At 39.0% G+C, this 20,000-nt stretch overlaps 1 protein-coding gene across 3 annotated transcripts in view; it reads right to left on the bottom strand.

Annotated features, from left to right (window-relative positions):
* The window catches only part of LOC135098314 (uncharacterized), a 136,378-nt gene that overhangs the window by 115,010 nt on the left and 1,368 nt on the right, over window positions 1-20,000 (bottom strand). For all 3 annotated transcript variants that reach the window (XR_010266813.1, XM_064000612.1, XM_064000611.1), the window contains exon 1: window positions 19,643-20,000. This exon is cut by the window's right edge. The gene's annotated coding sequence lies outside the window, so the exon portion shown is untranslated. The remainder of the gene's footprint in view (window positions 1-19,642) is intronic.

Genomic DNA, 20,000 nt, shown 5'->3' with positions numbered 1-20,000 from the left:
CTCACTCAGAATTACGCAGTTCACACCGGGGGTAAGGAGGAGGAGGAGGAGGAGGAGGAGGAGGCGATAGTGGTATTGCTGGTAACTAGTAGCATCGCAGCTGGTGGTGGTGGTAGCAGACCCAGTAGTAGTAGTAGTAGTAGTAGTAGTAGTAGTAGTAGTAGTAGTAGTAGTATCAATAATATTAGTAGTCGTGAAGATAGCGGTGGTAATGGTGGTGGTGGTGGTGGTGGTGACGGCAGCGGCGGCGGCAAACCTCCCCCATCATTTTTCTTGCCTCTCATCGTCACACGCTACGCCGCTAATAAAAGGTAATGGATGAACAGCAAACTCGTAGACCCATAAAGGCAACCAACTAAATACACCATTACCGCTTCTCTCTCTCTCTCTCTCTCTCTCTCTCTCTCTCTCTCTCTCTCTCTCTCTCTCTCTCTCTCTCTTAATCTCGAGTACTTTCATCTAATCACGTAAAACTTTTTATAACTAATTACGTTCAATATTGTATTACTTCATTAATTTCTATATGGCTTCCCTTTTGAAATCTATTAAGAATTATGTCAAGGCAAGTTCTTAAAAGCCTCTACGTTTCGCTCAATTCTAAATTAAAATAGAGTAACAAGTTGTAAGAGGGTTAATTAGTCAGCCTCGTTAATTTTAGAAGAGTATGCAGTGTTTTCTTATCGAGAGAGAGAGAGAGAGAGAGAGAGAGAGAGAGAGAGAGAGAGAGAGAGAGAGAGAGAGAGAGAGAGAGAGAGAGAGAGAGAGAATAGTATGCAGTGTTTTCTTATCGAGAGAGAGAGAGAGAGAGAGAGAGAGAGAGAGAGAGAGAGAGAGAGAGAGAGAGAGAGAGAGAGAGAGAGAGAGAGAGAGAGTATATGCAAGTCCCAAAAATTAAAAAGTCAGTTTAAAGGTTATGAATCTTTTATTAACACAATTACCAAAGTTATTGATGCCAACAAGTTAAAAAAAAAAAAATAGGGTAGCTGGAATCTTTAACAAGGCTATCTATGAACGTCCCTGAAATTACAAAGCCTGTTTCAAAGGTTTAGAGAGAGTTTTTCATTAACAATATTCTCCAAGAGACTTAAGGGTTCAGGAATCTTTATTAACAATATTACCCAAGCTATTAAAAGGAAGCGGCAGGAATCTTCCACCAGGCCGCGTGTTTGTGGGGACAACACATTCTCAGGCGACGCGGTGTCATTATTACGGTAATGAACAATTTTTACCCTAAGTGGCAATCCCTCGCCGCTGGTAGTGAAGGTGGTGGTGGTGGTGCTGCTACCTCCACCACTACTACCAGTAACAAAAACACCCATTCAAAAGTTTACTATTACTGTTGTTTTTGTTTTTAATGTTGTGGTCATGAACAGTGTCAACAAGGATATTATTATTATTATTATTATTATTATTATTAATTTCGTTGTTGATATAAGTGTTAACATTAAGCGTACACCACCACCACCACCCGCCGCCAAAACCACACCACTACCATTATCACCATCACCACCATAACCATTTCAACAGTCTCCCATCACCACCATCATCACCACCGCTATCACCACCACCACCAGCACTGCCTGCCCCTCCAGTCCTCCATTCTGTTCCGCCACCATCACGTTCATTACACATTCTGTCTCCACAATATCATCATCACGAAATACCACGAGAGAGAGAGAGAGAGAGAGAGAGAGAGAGAGAGAGAGAGAGAGAGAGAGAGAGAGAGAGAGAGAGAGAGAGAGAGAGAGAGAGAGAGAGAGAATGTGGCATTATGTTATCACTCCTCACTACACACACACACACACACACACACATTCACATACACACACTGATAACACTATTCCCTCAGCCCCGTGAACTGCTGTCATACCATCGGCAAAACAACACTATGAAGTGTGTGTTTTGTTTTCCTACATCTCCCTTTTATCGCGAGTGGTGAGCGGCGCGCCACACGAAGCATATGAAGCAGGGTTCGCGAAACAGCACAAGGCTCGGGGAAAACACTGCGGCCAGCTTTCAGGCGATTCTATGAAGCTTCCTTTGTCTCGACGCTGTTCAGAGGACCAGGGAGTGAGTGATGTGCTGTATCCTGGCGTGCGTGATGCGTCGAGACTTGTTTGTGAGGCAGGAAAGTGTGGGATGTATATTCTATGAAGATTTATATAGAGTACTGCATGTTGCACTATAATCTTTAGGCATCGACCTGTGTCTGTGAGGGAAGAGAGTGTGAGAGGTGCAGTATATGACGAACATGTTGTGTACGATCGGTATTATTGTTTTACACTGTTACTCGTAATCCCTATGAAGTCTTAACAAAAAAAGGGTGCTTGCGAATTATGTATCAAGAGGTGCATATTATCAATGTCTTGTTGAAGTATAGTATATGATGATGTGAATCACGAATATCATGATTATTAAAAATTGCTATACTTTATCATTATTGTTCATGTGTTATGCGGTGTTCCTCATGATGCAGTGAATGTTTATGTGGGAGTGAAAGGATGAATGACTGTAATAAAGTGCAATGCATCAATGTGTGTATTATGAAGTCTTACATATCATTATGAGGTACTGCATGTTATATTTTGCTGTTTATTAGCGAGGAGGGTGTTGTGTGAGGAATGGAATGAAGATGTGTGTTATGCGTGTCATGAATCGAGTGATGCATTTCATGAAGACATGAAGAGAGCACCAAAATGTGGTTTTGTTATCTTTTATACAGAATAATACACGAGACTGCGTATATGAGTGTTATTCATATCTGAGAAAGAGAATACTGTTGTTGTTGTTGTTGTTGTTATTATTGTTGTTATTGTTGTTGTTGTTGTTGTTGTTGTTGTTGCTGCTGTTGTTTTTGTTCTTGCAGTTGTTTAATTTATGTGATAATTAAAAGCAAAATGCGTGAATGAAAATATTGAGAGCGACTGCGACTAACATTATAAATATTTTCTTTCGTTTTTTTTTTCGTGTTGTCTCCGAAATAGAGATGAAAGAAGGCTGCTCAAACATACGCACATACTTGTATCGGAAAAAAAATCCTGTGGTGAAATGAGGCTGAGACATTACATACATACATACATACATACATACATATAAGCAGATCGAAACAAATACTCGTAGGTGTAGAGATTGGGAGACAGAGGGACAGTCAGACATAGGCAGATAAATAAAGTTGAAGATAAGGGAGAGAGAACACACACACACACACACACACACACACACACACACACACAGAGAGAGAGAGAGAGAGAGAGAGAGAGAGAGGAGAGAGAGAGAGGAGAGAGAGAGAGAGAGAGAGAGAGAGAGAGAGAGAGAGAGAGGAGAGAGAGAGAGAGAGAGAGAGAGAGAGGAAACGCTGAGACAAATAGACAAGAATCTAAAAGCCTCACACACACACACACACACACACACACACACACACACACACACACACACAGGTAGATACGCTCCAGGAAAAGAGGGAAACAAGAGACGAAGGAGGCAGATACGAGACAAGAGCACATCAAGTATTGCAGGGGAAGGTGTGGGCGAGGAGCACGGAGGCAAAGTTTCCTCACCTGTCATCGATAGAAGAGAGAGAGAGAGAGAGAGAGAGAGAGAGAGAGAGAGAGAGAGAGAGAGAGAGGAGAGAGAGAGAGAGGAGGAGAGAGAGAGAGAGAGAGAGAGAGAGAGAGAAATTCAAAGAAGTACATATCTTAATAAAAATAACTATGAATAAACAACAAAGTACAAATAATGAAAAAAAAAATGAAAGAAAACGTTAATGGAATTGAAAACAGACAGGAATCGTGACTAAAAAATAAATAAATAAATAGAAATAAAGACAAAAATACACACAGAGAAGAATAGACACACATAATCAATAAAGAAAATAAGAAAACAAAACCAATAAGAATAATAGTGAAAGACAATTAGACAGACAGACAGACAGATACACACAGACAGAGGAGAGCAGACACATAATCGGTACTGAAAAGAAAAAGGAACAAAAAGGAAAGATTAATCAATGAGAATATAATGAAGAAAGACAAACAGACACACAAACAAACTCATTTAATTCCCCCGCGTCAGATCTTTTAAGACACTCATCCATCTCCCTGATGACCGTAAGCATGAGTGATGGGGAAGTGAAGTCAAAGTGAAGTGAGGTATACTTAGATCAAAATGTCTGAAAATAGTTCTTGATTTTATTATATTCAGTACGTGGTGGTGGTGGTGGTGGTGGTAAGAGATACGAAATGTTGGACTAGATGGAAATAATGTGAGATACCAAAGCTAGATTCTTCTATTTCACTTCCATAGAAATAAAAAAAAACGAACATATTTAAATAATACGAAATGTTATAGTAGAACAGAATAATGTCAAAGAACAATACCTGAGTCTTTATCTGTTTGTCTGTCTCCTACACAAATAATAATAGCGAGGAATTAGGGGCAGCAGGAAGCATTATACTGCATCATAATTACTGCACTCAACAATTCTGGATCCTATTGTTTATCTTCAATACAGACAAAGAGAAGAGAACTATAGGAGGTCGGCAGGGATACCAGAGTTACAGGGAAGACAAGGAAGAGGCGAGGGGTGACGAGAAGAGTCATAAGGCATACAGGGAAAACAGGAAAGACGAAGGGTGAGGACAGAACTCTTACAATACAAAGGAAAATGTGAGACGAGAACTGAAAAAGAAAAAGATGAAGGAAGAGAAGGACAACAGAGACAATAGAGGTAATAGGAACAAGGCCACATGATTTGCAAGACAAGAGAAGACAAGAGGCGACGAGAGAAGAGGAGGCCACCAGGGTTACATGAAAAAGGGAAAAGAAGACGAGACAAAATAAACATGAGGAATCAGGATAGGAAATGATAAAAGGCTAATAACCAAAGAAAGGTCAAAAGGACAGCAATGTTACAAAAGAAATAAGTGGAATATGGAAGGGGAAACAGAGACAGCAATGTTAAAAGGGGAGAGATAGAACGGTTCAAGAGGAAGACAAGGGAAACACGAGGGGAAAAGGACACCAGGTAACAAGGAAAACAAGGCAAAATGGCAAGGGGAAACAGGGGAAGCAATGTTAAAAGGGGGTAAGAAAAAGGCACAAAAATAACAAGGCTGCAAAGGGTAGGGAAGGAAGACGAGACAACAGTGTAAGGGGAAACAAGGGATAAACAAGGGAAACAGGCCATTAAAATTACAAGCAAGGAAAAGAAATTAATACAATAAGGCAAGATAAATGGAAATAACGGGAAAACAAGGGTAGATAAGGAGATAGGGACGGTGTTAAGAGGGGAGAGGGGAGGGTAAGGCGCAGACTGCAAGGTGAACAAGCGAGTTACAAGGGGAGGGGGAGATAAGGGTTGGCAAAGAGGACAGTGCATGAGGGTTGAAAGATAAACAATGGGAAACAAGAGGAAATAAGGGAGATACGTTATGAAGTTTACAAAGGAGAAAAGAGGAAACCAGGGAAAGGAAAACAAGAGCAGGAAATTTACAAGGTACATAGACAAGAGGAATCAAGGAAGATTACATAGGAAGTCTGCAAAGGAAACAGGGAGAAACAAAGGAAAACAAAGTGAGACAAGGATAAATAATGCAGGCTGTGGAAAAATAGTAAGGAAAGACACAAATAGGAAAAAGCGAGGTAGGGTTTAGTGGCAAGTTAGGGCAGTGGAAAAGAAAAGGAAGAGAAGGGTGACGAGAGAAGATAGAGGGAGATTTAAGGAGAAGGTGACGGTCTCAAAAGGCAGGGAGGTCACCAGATGAAGGCAAGAAATATTCAGTACAAAACAAAGAAAAATAAAGGAAAAAAAGTAGGAAGAAATCAGGGAGAAGGTGAGAGTAACAAAGGAAACAGATGAAAGCACCACATGAAAACAAGATAAAAGAAAACAGTTCAAAATAATTACAAGGGAAGACTATTCTATCTATTTCTATATAACAGGCTGGCAATCAAACACGAGGCGGCCCAGACAAAAAGCAGCACACACACACACACACACACACACACACACACACACACACACACACACACTCTTAGTCCTTAGCCCTTGGTGGAGAAGAAAATTTAAGGGAAAACAAGGGTGAGGAGAAATTCAGATTCAGGTTTTAGGAACAGGGCAGGGTTACGAAGGACACAAGGCAGGTAGGCAGGTGTGATCAGTGCGAATATTATTTACCTGGTGGATCCACGTAATGCGCAGGTTAATTAGACGAGAGACGATAATGACCCAATCCCAAATTCGATTAAACGCAGGACTTGTACAAATTCACCTTCATTAACGAGGCATTTGCCATGAATTACACTGATCACACCCGCGGCTTCCAGTGAAGGCACGGTAAAGACATAAAAGATAGGTAAATAAATAAATAAATAAGTAAATGTAAATAATTATGTTCACGTGTGTGAAACGTTATCATTGAACCTTGTCCCTAAAAAAGCTACTACTACTACTACTACTTCGACTTCTACAACTAATAATAATAAAAATAATAATAATACGACTATTACTATTGCTACGACGACGACGACGATTACTACTCCTATTACTTATAACAACAACAACAACAACAACAACAACAACAACAACAACAATAATAGTAATAATAATAACAAAAGGAAGGAAAGGGACGTAAAACTTAACCAACATTCTAGATTTCTCCAGACAAAAACAATTCAATTCCACATCTCTTAAAGGAAAAAAAGGAGAGGAAGAAAAAAACTTAAGCACCGTCAGTATTCCTCCCAACAAAAACACTTCAAACAAATTCATATCATTGTTGCTGTTGTTTCATGTGAAAGTGATTACCTTCTGGCTATAAGGAAAAAAAATATGAAGGGCAAGTGAGAGAAAAAAGCACAACAAAAAATCCTACCAACAAAATAAGTTACAACAATTTCACGTTTCTAATAACACGTTTGTCTAGTCTTTCCATTTGTTGTTTTTGTTGTTGTTGATGTTGTTGTTGCTACTGTTGTTGTTGTTGTCATATGAAAGAAGCTAAATGAAAGAAACAATAGCGATCAGATTTGTGTAAAACCTTTTTTTTTATGATGAATGTGGAATGCAAGAATGAACATTGAAAACTAAATATAATAATAATAATAATAATAATAATAATAATAATAATAATAATAATAATAATAACAGCAACAGCACCAGATCAATAAAATCATTGTGACGCAGAAAGTTACACACTAGACCGACTTCTGGAAACAGCGAGACAAACCGACAGACGGACAAACAAATACTGATAACTGCAAGAAATAGATGATAAAAAAACAAATTCCGCGATAACACGAGACAGACAGACAGACAGACAGACAGACAGACAGACAGACAGACATAGAAAAACAGACAGACGTAAACACACACACACACACACACACACACACACACACACACACACACACACACAGAGAGAGAGAGAGAGAGAGAGAGAGAGAGAGAGAGAGAGAGAGAGAGAGAGAGAGAGAGAGAGAGAGAGAGAGAGAGAGAGAGAGAGAGAGAGAGAGAGAGAGAGAGAGACTCGTAAACAAACCCACATAAATATACAAGTTTTCTTTTCTATAAATAAATAAAAAGGCGATAGAGCAAAGCATACAAAAAGTGAGACAGACAAACACAAACAAACAAACAGACAACAACAGAAAATACAAGTGTTTCTCTTTTATTATTTATCTTATCGACGACAACATATATTACAAGCTTTCCTCTACTTTTTATTCATTTATTTTTTTATTTATTTTCATTTGTATCGTTATTTCCGTTACTTATAAGATATACAATTTTTTTTTCTTCGTATTTCTTGTTCATTTACTCTATTTTTTTCTATTTTTTTCTATTTATTTTATCTACAACACATACACACAAGCTTTCTATTTTTTCTTCCTTTGTTCATATTTTCTTCATCACAATTTCTCTTATCGGCAACATGCGTTATCTACACTTCATTTATTTACTTTATATTTTCTTCTTTTTTTTTTATCTTTCATTGATACCAACGACAAATCCCACGTCCTTCCATGTTCCCTTCACCAACAGAACGAACAACAAAGGTAAACAAGAAGGTGTAGATACAGTTTTCCAATAACGTCTCTACAACACTTCCCAGAGAGAGAGAGAGAGAGAGAGAGAGAGAGAGAGAGAGAGAGAGAGAGAGAGAGAGAGATGTGAGGACATATGCTATTGCCCCTACACTCTCTCTCTCTCTCTCTCTCTCTCTCTCTCTCTCTCTCTCTCTCTCTCTCTCTCTCTCTCTCTCTCTCTCTCACCATTCAGCGCCCTTCCCGCAATGCTCTGGTAATCCTTCTTCAGTTGCAAGCTCACTCACACACACACACACACACACACACACACACACACACACAATCTCTTACAATACTCTTCATTATTCATATCCAATCATCATCACCATCACCACTAACTACATAACTACACTCACCCCTCCCCCTACACACACACACACACACACACACACGTACCTTCCCCATTTTCATTCACTATTCACGTACTGCATGGCACGTGTCACCGATCAATACACGATGGGGATGAAGGAGTGAAAGAAAAGAAGGGAAAAAACAGAGAAAGTGAGGGAGGTAGGAAAAAAAAGACCGATGATGGTAAATGGCTAGAGAGAGAGAGAGAGAGAGAGAGAGAGAGAGAGAGAGAGAGAGAGAGAGAGAGAGAGAGAGAGAGAGAGAGAGAGAGAGAGAGAGACGTAGTAAGGAGTAAATGGGAAAAAAAGATAAGATGAAAAGAGGAACAGAGGAAGGGGAAGATAAAAGGGAAGATAGGAGAGCGATAAGGAGGGAAGGGGGAAAGGTGAGAGGGGAGTGAGAGAACGTGAGGGGAAGGGAGAGGAGAAGGGAGAAAAACAATAACAGGAAAGCGAAACAGGAGACAGAAGAAATTTGGATAGCTGGGTGAGGAGAAAGAGGGGAACTGGATGGGAAGAGGAAAGATGTGAGGAAAAGGGAGAAGAAAAGAAGAGGGGAGGAAGAGGAAGAAGAAACTTGGAGGGTTGGATAAAGTAGAAGCAAAGAGAGAGAGAGAGAAGAGGAGAGAAGAGGAGGGGAGGGAGAGGAAAAGAGGGAGATAATAGGAGAGGAAGGAAAAAACAAAGAGAGAGAGAGAGAGAGAGAGAGAGAGAGAGAGAGAGAGAGAGAGAGAGAGAGAGAGAGAGAGAGAGAGAGAGAGAGAGAGAGAGAGAGAGAGAGAGAGAGGAGTCAGGTAAGAAAACTTGAATAAAAAAAAAAGCAGCATTAATTTACAACCTTACATTATTAATAACTTACACCTCTATCCAATAAACACTAAATATATTACCTGCGAAAACACTTAACACCACATCATAATTTCGAGTCTTTAATTACAACACAAGACAGACAAGACCGGGATTGGAGGGAGGATCGGCCACGCGAACTCGTAAACTCCCGGATTAAATCTCACCGTAGGAGGCGATTAGAGGATCGTTCAAACTCCCAAGGCTTTCACGGCTGGAGGGAGAAAGAGACGCGATGTACCTACCAGGGCCATCACCCGTGTTCAGAAATACTGCTCTCTCAACGTGACTGTTTTCAAAGGTAAGAGAGGTAATTAGCAGGGTTCTCAAAAGTGTTTCCGATGTCAATAATGTAAAAATCTTGTTCATCTATCACTAAAACCTTGAAAAAACATCTTCAAATATCCGCGTCACTTCAATTACTAACTTTTGAAAATAATTACCGGGTTTTCAAGTGTGTTTCCCGCGTTAATAACATGAATATTTTGTTCACCTATCAGCAAAACCTTTAAAAAACATCTTTTAAAAACCCGCGTCACTTTAACTACACCCTTTTGAAAACAATTTGTCGGGTTCTCAAGTGTGTTTCTCCATTCAGTAATGCAAAATTCTTGTTAATCTGTCACTAGAACCATAAAGATACCCTTAGAGACACGCTTCACTTCAAATAAAGCCTTCTGAAAGTAGTCGACGTGCAGGCAGAAGTGTTTCAGAATATGGACCTAAGACTTAAGGGATCGTTCGGGATTCCAGGGCTATGAGAGCTGGAGGGAGGTTGAGGGCCGCGATGGAGCACTACGAGGCATCAGGAAGGATGATCCTCACTCAGAAAGTCGTCACACTCTTACAGTCTTGCTGGTTTAAGTGTTGTAGTGTAATGTTATAGGAAGGTACAAGTGCTGTTTTTAATTTTTCGAAGCCAAGGATCAGTTTCTTCTACGACTGAAAAAGTAAATACACAAAATAAACAAAAGAAAAGAAATAAAGTAAAAATGAGAAAGAAAAGAGACATTAAAAGAAAGAAAAAACAAAACATACTGGTATAAATGTCAATATAACATACGTAGACACAAACTAAATAAACAAACAAACAAATAAACAAGCAGGAAATGGAGCGTTACTTAAGTACTAAGCACACAACTTTCCTTAACCCCCTAATTAGTTTTCCCTTGCCCATTCACTCAACTACTTAATCTCCATTCACAGTCCTCCCTCAGAGACGTAAATTACTCCTACTATGCCATTCCTAACTCAGCCTTCGTGCATTACTTTCATTATTCACCTCCACATATTCCTAGCGTCTTTCCTTTACTTGTATTTACCTTCATAAATGTTGTGTTTACCTGCTCCATGTTCGTCCACTTACTTCTCTACTTTCTTTTAAAAACTCGCTATTTGCTCATTCAATTATGCATCATTCTGTTGCTAATTTGCTCTGCACTGGCTGCCTCATGCATGACAAAGACCTGTATTTTTGTAGCCGTTCTCTCAAAAGGATTGGATTTGAAACTATACGAATTAATAGCTATGATTATCTTTACAATTAATGGTGTTAATTTTTTTAGCTTTCTTTGTATCACTTGAACAATAAAACTAACTTAAAAAGTACCAAAAGCTTTTTCTGGCTGACTCACTATTTTGTAATTTTGTTCACTCATAATGACTGTTTTAAAGAAACCGATCAAGCGAATTATCGGTTTAGTTTCTTATTCATGGTCTAGAATTATTCAGACACTTTTCTCCTGTTAATAGAACCATAAAACATCAGTAAAAAAAAAAACATAGCTTTTATTTGAACCCGCTGAAAGGAATTTAAACAAGGCAGCGAAACACTTCACCCTGCAAGAGCCAGAAAAAGACAAACAAAAAAATATATAAGCTTCGTTGAGAGAGAGAGAGAGAGAGAGAGAGAGAGAGAGAGAGAGAGAGAGAGAGAGAGAGAGAGAGAGAGAGAGAGAGAAGTACCACATCCAACAAGACAATTTCGAATCCAATTATCAACTGTCGAGATTCAGCAACAAATAGGAGGAGGAAAAGACAAACAGAAACACGAAAACTTGATTATGACACTCGTGCATCTCAGAAGGAAGAGATTACGGACACAATACCAAACTTAAGACACGAGTTTAAGAGATTATTGTCGCAACTCAAGGGAAAAAAAACACAAAATGTTTGTTCTGCAGAAAGCTGCACAACAAACATTAAATCTCTCACAATGAAGCCAAGCAGATCCCGTAAGCACCATCAATTCCTGTACCTCACCATCTTACACCCTTGACACTCACTAAGCCAGTATTCGCGTAAAGGAAGCAAGCACAAGCCTTCTCTATGCAGTGTTACGCCCCTCACCTCACTAACGCACAGTATTCACGTAAAGAAGAGCTCGTGTTGATATTAATCAGTACGACACAGCACCCAACACTGAGCGGCGTCACACAATGACATCATATCATACGGGGCTTCTCTCTCTCTCTCTCTCTCTCTCTCTCTCTCTCTCTCTCTCTCTCTCTCTCTCTCTCTCTGTTTTTTTTTCTTTTCTTCCTTTTTATCGTTTGATCTTTTCAGTCTTCTCGTGTTCTCCCTTTTTTCTTCTTTTGTTTCTCCCTCTCTTTTTATCTCTCACTCTTTCCTTTTTCCTTCATCTTTCCTTATTTTTTTAAGAATTTCCACTTTTTTTCTTCACCTCTTTAGAATTTTAACCTTTTTCTTCACCTGATCTTTTTTCTTACTCTCTTTAGTGTCATACCCCTCCCTCTCTCTCACTCCCCTCCTCTCACAAAGGTGGTATTCGTGTCAGCTTATTCTCTCGCACTTAATATACTTGCCGCCAAGTTCTTTACTCTATGAAATTTTCAGTCACCAATAATCTCGCTGCCAATCACTGCCTTCCAATATCGAGACACATTATCCCTCCTTACTCCGCCAAGCCTCGCTAAGTCTAGCCGAGTCTCCCCATTTACTTGTTACGTTTTCTTCAGCTCGTGTGGTTATCTGCTGCCGCTTCTTTCTCCGTTTTCTTTTTCGATGTCTTGTTTTCTTGACACTTTTGTTGCTATTGTTGTTGTTGTTGTTTTCTTATATCCCTTTCTTCTTGTCACGTTTTTCTTGTTGCTCCTCTCTCTCTCTCTCTCTTTCGTCTAGTTCTCAATTCTTTCTTGTCTCTTTGTTCATTCTTCCTCTCTTTTTCTTTTCTTTTATTTTATTTTCTTTCTTTTCTCCTTTTTCCTCCTCTTTTCTTTCTTTTTTTTACTCCTCTTTCTTCTAGTCTTATTCTTGACTTTTTTCCTGTTTCTTTTTTTGTTTAGTTTCCTCTTCCCCACTTTTTTCTTTATATTCTTGTTATCTCCGTTTTCTTTTCCGACATCTGATTCCCGTCTCTCATCTCTAGTTTTTCCCTTTTATTTATTTATTTATTTTTTTATTACTAGCTTACCTTTTGTTTTTTTTTCCCGAGATCTCGTTTTCCCCTGTCACTTTTTTCCTCTTTTTTCCCTTTACCAAGTCGGTTTCTTCCAGTCTTTTTTGCCTCTCTCTCTCTCTCTCTCTCTCTCTCTCTCTCTCTCTCTCTCTCTCTCTCTCTCTCTCTCTCTCTCTCGTTATCAGGTACGATTTCTTTCTCCATATGTGGTTTTCTTTTCCTATCACACGATTTCACCTGATCGTTAAATTTTCCAGTCTTTTCTTCTTACCACTCTTCATTATTTGCTGTTGCTTTTCCTAAGATCTTATCCAAACGTTTTTTTTTTCTTTTCATCTCTGAACTTTTTTTCATCATTATGTAATTTTGCCTGTCGTACATTTCCTTGTTTTTCTGTCATTAGAAACTTGTATGTACTTTTTTCTTTTTTCTTTTTTTTTCCTTTAACGAGTAACTTTTCTTTCAATTTTGTTTCGTGTTTTTCTGTTGTTATTTCTTTCTTTTCTTTCTTTCCTCTCGTAGGTAATTTATTTTTTCGATCTTTTTCCTTTTCGCGTCTTTTTTTTCCTGTAATTTCGTTTCCTTATTTTTTTCCCTCGTCGCTTATCTATCTCGTGTTTTGATGTAGTCCTAATTTACTTTCTTTATTTTCCCCTTCGGAGCCTTTTTTCACCCTTTTGACTTTCCTTTTGCTGGAATTTCGCTTCTTTTCTTTCTTTCCTTCTTTTCTTCCTTCTTTCATGTTTTCTTTAACAGGATTTGGTTTCTTCTTTGTTGCTTTTTTTTTCTTATCATCTTTTCCCAGTAATAAAATAATCTCGTTCTTTTTTTCTCATTCTGCCTTTACAGTGACTTTTTTTTATCAGTATTTCGTTTTTTTTCCTTCTTTTCTTTCCTTATCATGGTTAATATTTTTTTTCGAAACCTCACCTTTTTTTTTTCTTCGGAGATTTCTTTTCTGGAATTGCGTTTTTTTTTTTTATCTGTGTCTAGTAAGTTTTCTTCTTTGATGTCTGGTCTTCTACCTCTCCTTTTTTTTTTTTTTTCCTTAGAAGCATTTTTTTTTTCGTCGGATTCCATTTTCTCTTTCCATCTCCTGGTTATCAACTTTTTTTTCTTCTCTCTCTTTTGGAATAGAAATGTCTTGCTTATTTATTTATTTATTTTTTTTAGTCGCTTTTTAGTCCGGCATTTTTCCATTTTTTAGTCTTTTTCACTGGAATTCTATTTTCTTCTTTTTTTACTTTCAAGTCTAGGTTTTTTTTTTTAGCCGACTTTCTTTTCGTGGAGTTAAATTGTATCATTCTTTCTTTCTCCCTTTACATCCGTTTACCTACGTTTTCCTCTTCTCGAGATCTAATTTTACTTTTCTACTGCACTTTCCTTCTCCAATCTAATTTTCCCTTTGTAGTCTTTTTATTCTGCTATTCACTTGTGTTTAGTTTTCAGTTTTATACATGACTTTTTCTTCACCGAATCACCACAATTTCCTCCACAGTATCTAGTCATTTTCTGCTGAGATTCTCTTCACATTTACACTTTCCCCTGAGTATCATTTGAAGTTTTAGCCATTACAATATTCAACGTTCTGTTTTTCAGCATTAAGAGCAGCATCCTTCACTTTATACACCAAGAACAACAGTATTTCAGTTTATGATTCAAGGCACGTTAACATTTTCTATATTTCAAAGAACATCCATCTATAACATCCTCTGAACATTCAATAACACACTTATCCTTCAAAAATATCACTTAAGTTTGCACACTGGTACTTTCCATACATTGTTAAGTCTATGGAGGCATTCACCAACACTTTACCATCAGGAACACCGAAAATATACATAGCACGTATCCATTTTATATATAATGTCTGAGTTTTAAAGGCACATTTTCATTTTCCATACTTTAAGTTAAAATCCACGGCAGCAGCCTTTAACATTTCACTATTACAAATATAGTTTACATCCCGGAAATACACAAATACTGCATAAAAATAAATCAAAACACAAAAACCACCAACAAAGAACACAAAGAACAACACATCCACTCTCCAACAACAACCAGCAGCAAAATCACACGAGTAACAAAGTATAACAGTCTACCCATAGCGTGTTTATCAAAGTACGGTACGGTACATATAACCATAGCGTGTTTCACCCCCTCCTCCCCCATTCCCCCAAGCAAGGCAAGCCCAGCACTCCCCGCCCCGTGACAGCACTAACATCATAAGCAGCACTCGCCCAGCCCCGTCCGCCCCGAGGCTCACGTCAAAATTAACTCCCTGCCAACACTATTTTTTATCTCCCACACCCTAGACTCTTCAATTTGCCATCGATCATATTACACACGCCGCGCCGCTGCTCCCTTTCACGCAAATACCTCACGGGGGAAAAATTATCATCAAAACGTAGCGCACTTTTCACGAGGCGGAGTCTATTAAGTGCGTGTGTATGTGGTGGTGGTGGTGGTGGTGGTGGTGGTGGTTTAGTAACATGTCCACTCTAGACGTAGATAATGGCAAATTTTAAGTGTGATACAATTTTTACACATTATTTCATAGTAGTAGTAGTAGTAGTAGTAGTAGTAGTAGTAGTAGTTGAAAAGAAGAGAAAAAGAAGAACAAGAATAAGATCAAGAACAGGATCAAAAAAGGATGAGGACGAAGAAAAGACAGGAGCCGAACAACAACAATAGCTGGAGAAAAATAACGAGGACAACAAGAAAGAAATAAAAGTATGCATTACTACACACACACGCACCTCCCAGCTGTGTAATGAAGTGTGGTGTTGTGTTGTGCAGTGTACGCTTTGCATGTCCCTGTGTAGTTTGTTGGCTAAATTTATATCATGCGTGTATGACTAATACGTTTGAGTTTGATGTGTATGTGTGTATTTATGAGGTAATGTATAGGGGTGTGTGTGTGTGTGTGTGTGTGTGTGTGTGTGTGTGTGTGTGTGTGTGTGTGTGTGTGTGTGTGTGTGTGTGTGGTACGGTGTGATGTCAATCTATCAATGTATTTATCTATCTACCTGTGCGCGCATGTGTGTGTGTGTGTGTGTGTGTGTGTGTGTGTGTGTGTGTGTGTGTGTGTGTGTGTGTGTGTGTGTGTGTGTGTGTTATTACTAGCCTTTGCGTAACTTAATTAATTTCAGATTCACTCAGCACAAATCCGGACTTCTCTTCTCTCCTTCTCTTTTCCTCTTTCTTTCTTTCTCACTCTCACTCTCACTTTCTTCCCCACTTCGTTAACTTAATTTCCACTTCTTTCCTTTCAACTCGAACACATAACTTTCCTTCCTTCAACATTGCACTTTTTACCCACCACACCACACCTCCTCTTTCCTTCCCTCCACCCGCAAACCCAGCACCGTTTTTTTTCAGATTTCCTTTCACACCCGCAAAGTTTATCCCAGGTAGGAAGAGAGGAAAAAGTAGCGGCAGCGTTCTTCACAAAGTTTGCACCTCGTAACGTCGCGGTCATTTCCCTGGCACGGTCGCTAATGGTAAGGAACAACCTCCTGTTAAGCCCCAACACAAGGGAACTGGCGATCATACGTTGTGTTTTCCCAGCATGAGGTGCCTTTTGTATCCCTAGCGAGAGAGTGAGTGAGGGAGGCAATGCACGTTACACTGGAAGTACTATAGTCTGCTAACACACACACACAAGAAGGTAAGAATTGAGAGATAGTGAGATAGGTTAATGATTATGACGGATATTAATTCTAGAAGTTATGCCTTTACTTGTATGTAGGAAAGCGGTTGCCATATTTTTCTCTCGAGGGAAATTGCTTAGAGAAATGCTTATAACCGTTTAGGAAAATTTTTTTTTTCTAAGAGTTAAATATACATAACGGCACTGGTATTATAATATCATAACCTACGAAACACACACACACACACACACACACACACACACACACACACACACACACACACACACACAAGCAGTTAAGAACAAACGTGACAGCACAGTAACGATTAAGAAAGTAATCACCTTAAGAAATAAACGCCTGTATATTGGAAAGCTGTTTGATATTTTTTTTTTTTTATCGATTTCTTGCTACCTTTCCTTCCTTTTCCTTCTGCAAGTCTCTACCACAATTCAGAGCAGTCTGCCAACACCCTCACGGAACTAACTTGAGACCGTGTATTGACTGAACTAAATTACCTCTTCAAATTATATCATCTTTCTATTGGTTAGTTATAGACACTACAACTAACTTTGAATAGAAAGAAACATATCTTTTCTCTAAAAATATTTTGCTACATTATTGCCCCGTGTAATGATTGAGCTAAGTTACCTCTAAAAGTTATACCACGTTTCTATAGCTTAATTTTTGGGACTCCGTTACTTAAATGTAAGCAACCCTTAACATCTTCGTCTGTAAAAACAACATGCTACATTTGCTATATTTAATTTATTACACCGCGTATTTATTAAACTAAATAACCATGAAATCATAGCATCTTCCTTTGAATTAACTGTAGGTAAACTCTGGAGCTCCCTTCCTGCTTCAGTATTTTCTCCTTCCTATGACTTGAGATCTTTCAAGAGGGAGGCTTCAAGACACTTATCCTGTAATTTTTGACTACCGCTTTTGATTCTGTTCGGAGATCGGCACTTCAGTAGGCCTTTTTCTTTATTACAGTTTTGTTGCCCTTGGCCGGTGCCCCTCCTACATAAAAAAAAAAAAAGTAACTCAAAATAAAACAAAGTTCGCATCTCAGTTTGTAAAAAAAAAGTTTAGCTATATTTGTTACATTTCATTCATTACACAGCGTAGTGGTTAAACTAAATAACTCCATGAGATTATAGCATCTTCCTCAGGGTTAACCATAGGCACTGCAAGCAACTCAAAATAAAACAAACCTCACATTTTCGCTTGTAAAATCTACCTTGCTACATTTGCTGTACTTCATTCATTGCAGTGTGCCAGCACACAAAGAGCTTACGAGTATAACAAGGGAGAGCGCTTAATGGCTCGCGTTCTTAAACGCTTTGTTCTCTCATCAGAACTATTATCAAAGGCCACACAGATAATTGGTCGGGTTTTCATGCGTGTTTTCCCATTGAAGATGCATGGTCATTAATACTCTATCCCTAAAATCATTAATAACCTTTGAAAACTACAGTAACTTCGACTTGAGCCTGTTAATTGCAAGAATAAGACGAAAGGTTTAAGAATAAAGTTCATTGGTTGAGAAAAAAAATCACCCTTGTAACCTTTGTAATATGTTTAGATGTGTTAAAAGTTATTTTGCTTTGCTTGTTTTCTCACCAGAACCTTTATCAAAGACCAGACTCAGGTCGGGTTTTCATGCGTGTCTTCTCATTGATGATGCGCTGTCCTTGATAAATACCTCTGAAAACCTCACTCATTTCCACTACTGTCTATTAAAAATAGAGATACGATGTAGGATTACACACACACACACACACACACACACACACACACACACACACACACACACACACATGAAGCAAGACTTAGTAACCACTCACTTAAATATTGTGTCAAAAAATGTTGGCCCTTTTTCAGTCTTGCCAAAAAGAGTTGGGATTTTTTTCTCAAAAAAAAAACGTAACATTTTTCAGTCTGCTTAAAAATGCAGAGCATTTTCAGTGCATCTAAAAAACTGTTAGTCTTTTTAGCTTCCAGGTTTCAAGGTTACTTCAATATCTTCTGCTTCAACAATTTCCTGGAGGTAAGAACAAGCGAGACTAAGGATTGCAACAAGAAACAGTTCCAGAAATCATAGGTACTCGCGTGTTCCAGAAACTCAACATTTTCTTATGTGCTAGTTCTATAATTCCAATACAGTCTAACACACGCACAATGGTGGAGGCATGAACAGGCGAGACCGTGGTGATTGTGTAACCAACTCAGGACACTGTATCTCTGTAAAAACGCTTAACACTTGCTTTCCTTTGAGTTATTTCAAAAGTCTAACACACACACACACACACACACACACACACACACACACACACACACACACACACACACACACAAACGTGCAACTAAGGCAAACTGAAATAACGCATGTAAACGTAAAATAATTAATGTCTACATGAAGTCCGCATCGTGGTAACTCAGTAACTCCTGGTAGACTGAGAGAGACAACCCAGTGAGTAATGACGAAAGTGACTATTGTGATAGATGTGTCGGTAAATCACTGCTGGTAGACTGACAGACGCGACCCACCAACTAACTAAGGTGAGTATTGTGATAACTGAGTAACTAACTGCGGACAGACAGACGCAGCCCAATAATAACTAATATGACGTGACGTGGCCGAAGTGCTGCATCACAATAAAAGATTAACAAAGTATACCACGTCTTCCCTACAGTGGCGGCACCATTACGAAACTACACCTGTCTGTCTCACTTGGGAGGTCAACTACGATAAATCAATATGTAACTATGCATAGATATTGACCTTTACATTACCGTGCCTACCATTTCCATCACAAATCCCTCTTAATGATACCTTACAATCATCATTTTAGTTCATTTTTCCTTTTGTTTTTAATCTACTTTCATTTTTCAGTTGCAAATCGCTAGCTCTGGAGGGAAGGTAGAGGAGGAGGAGGAGGAGGAGGAGGAGGAGGCAGAGATAAACTGGTGATTTACAACAGAAACGTCAAACAGATTAATTGAAAGCGCATCGGCTGGCTGTTAGCTTTTGAAAATATAAAAGAAAAATAGTTTTGTTTGCCGAGGTGCTTCCAACAAACATCAAAATTTGAAGAAAAAAATGAAAAATGAGTAAAAAAAAAAAAAAACGCCAATATCTTTGCAATTGTTATCTACTCAGTAAATTAGGTGTGACAATTACAGTTACAAATATAATCCCACAGGAGAGGCAGTGCGTGTCAGCCTCGCCCGCCAGTAGCAGCCCGGGCCGAGAGCCGCCCTGCGTTCACCTGTGCTGTACTCACCTGCCTTGGTGGCGGCGGCGAGGGCTGCGTGAGCGATGAGCAGCAGTATGTGCAGCGCGGCCCCCATCACCACAGGGGCCTGCCAGCACCTGGAGGCAGCACTACGCGATCACAAGACACTCACAGGTGGTTGTCGCCAAACTAATGTTCGCTTGTACTAAAACTCCCATTCATGTATCAACTCTGCAACATTCCCCGCCACACTAATCTCGGTAAAAACATGGAGTACTATTTCAGTAGTAATCAACTGCACTGCATTAACTTTTTTTCAAAAACTATAAGGGCGAAGCTACATAGTTACAAGTCGGTCCTCAACTTCCTCGGGCGGAAAAGGGGCAAGCCGCGCACACAATCACCC

Source organism: Scylla paramamosain, unplaced genomic scaffold (assembly GCF_035594125.1).
Source record: "Scylla paramamosain isolate STU-SP2022 unplaced genomic scaffold, ASM3559412v1 Contig55, whole genome shotgun sequence".
Lineage (NCBI taxonomy): Eukaryota > Metazoa > Arthropoda > Malacostraca > Decapoda > Portunidae > Scylla > Scylla paramamosain.
This window is presented reverse-complemented; position numbering and strand designations above follow the sequence as displayed.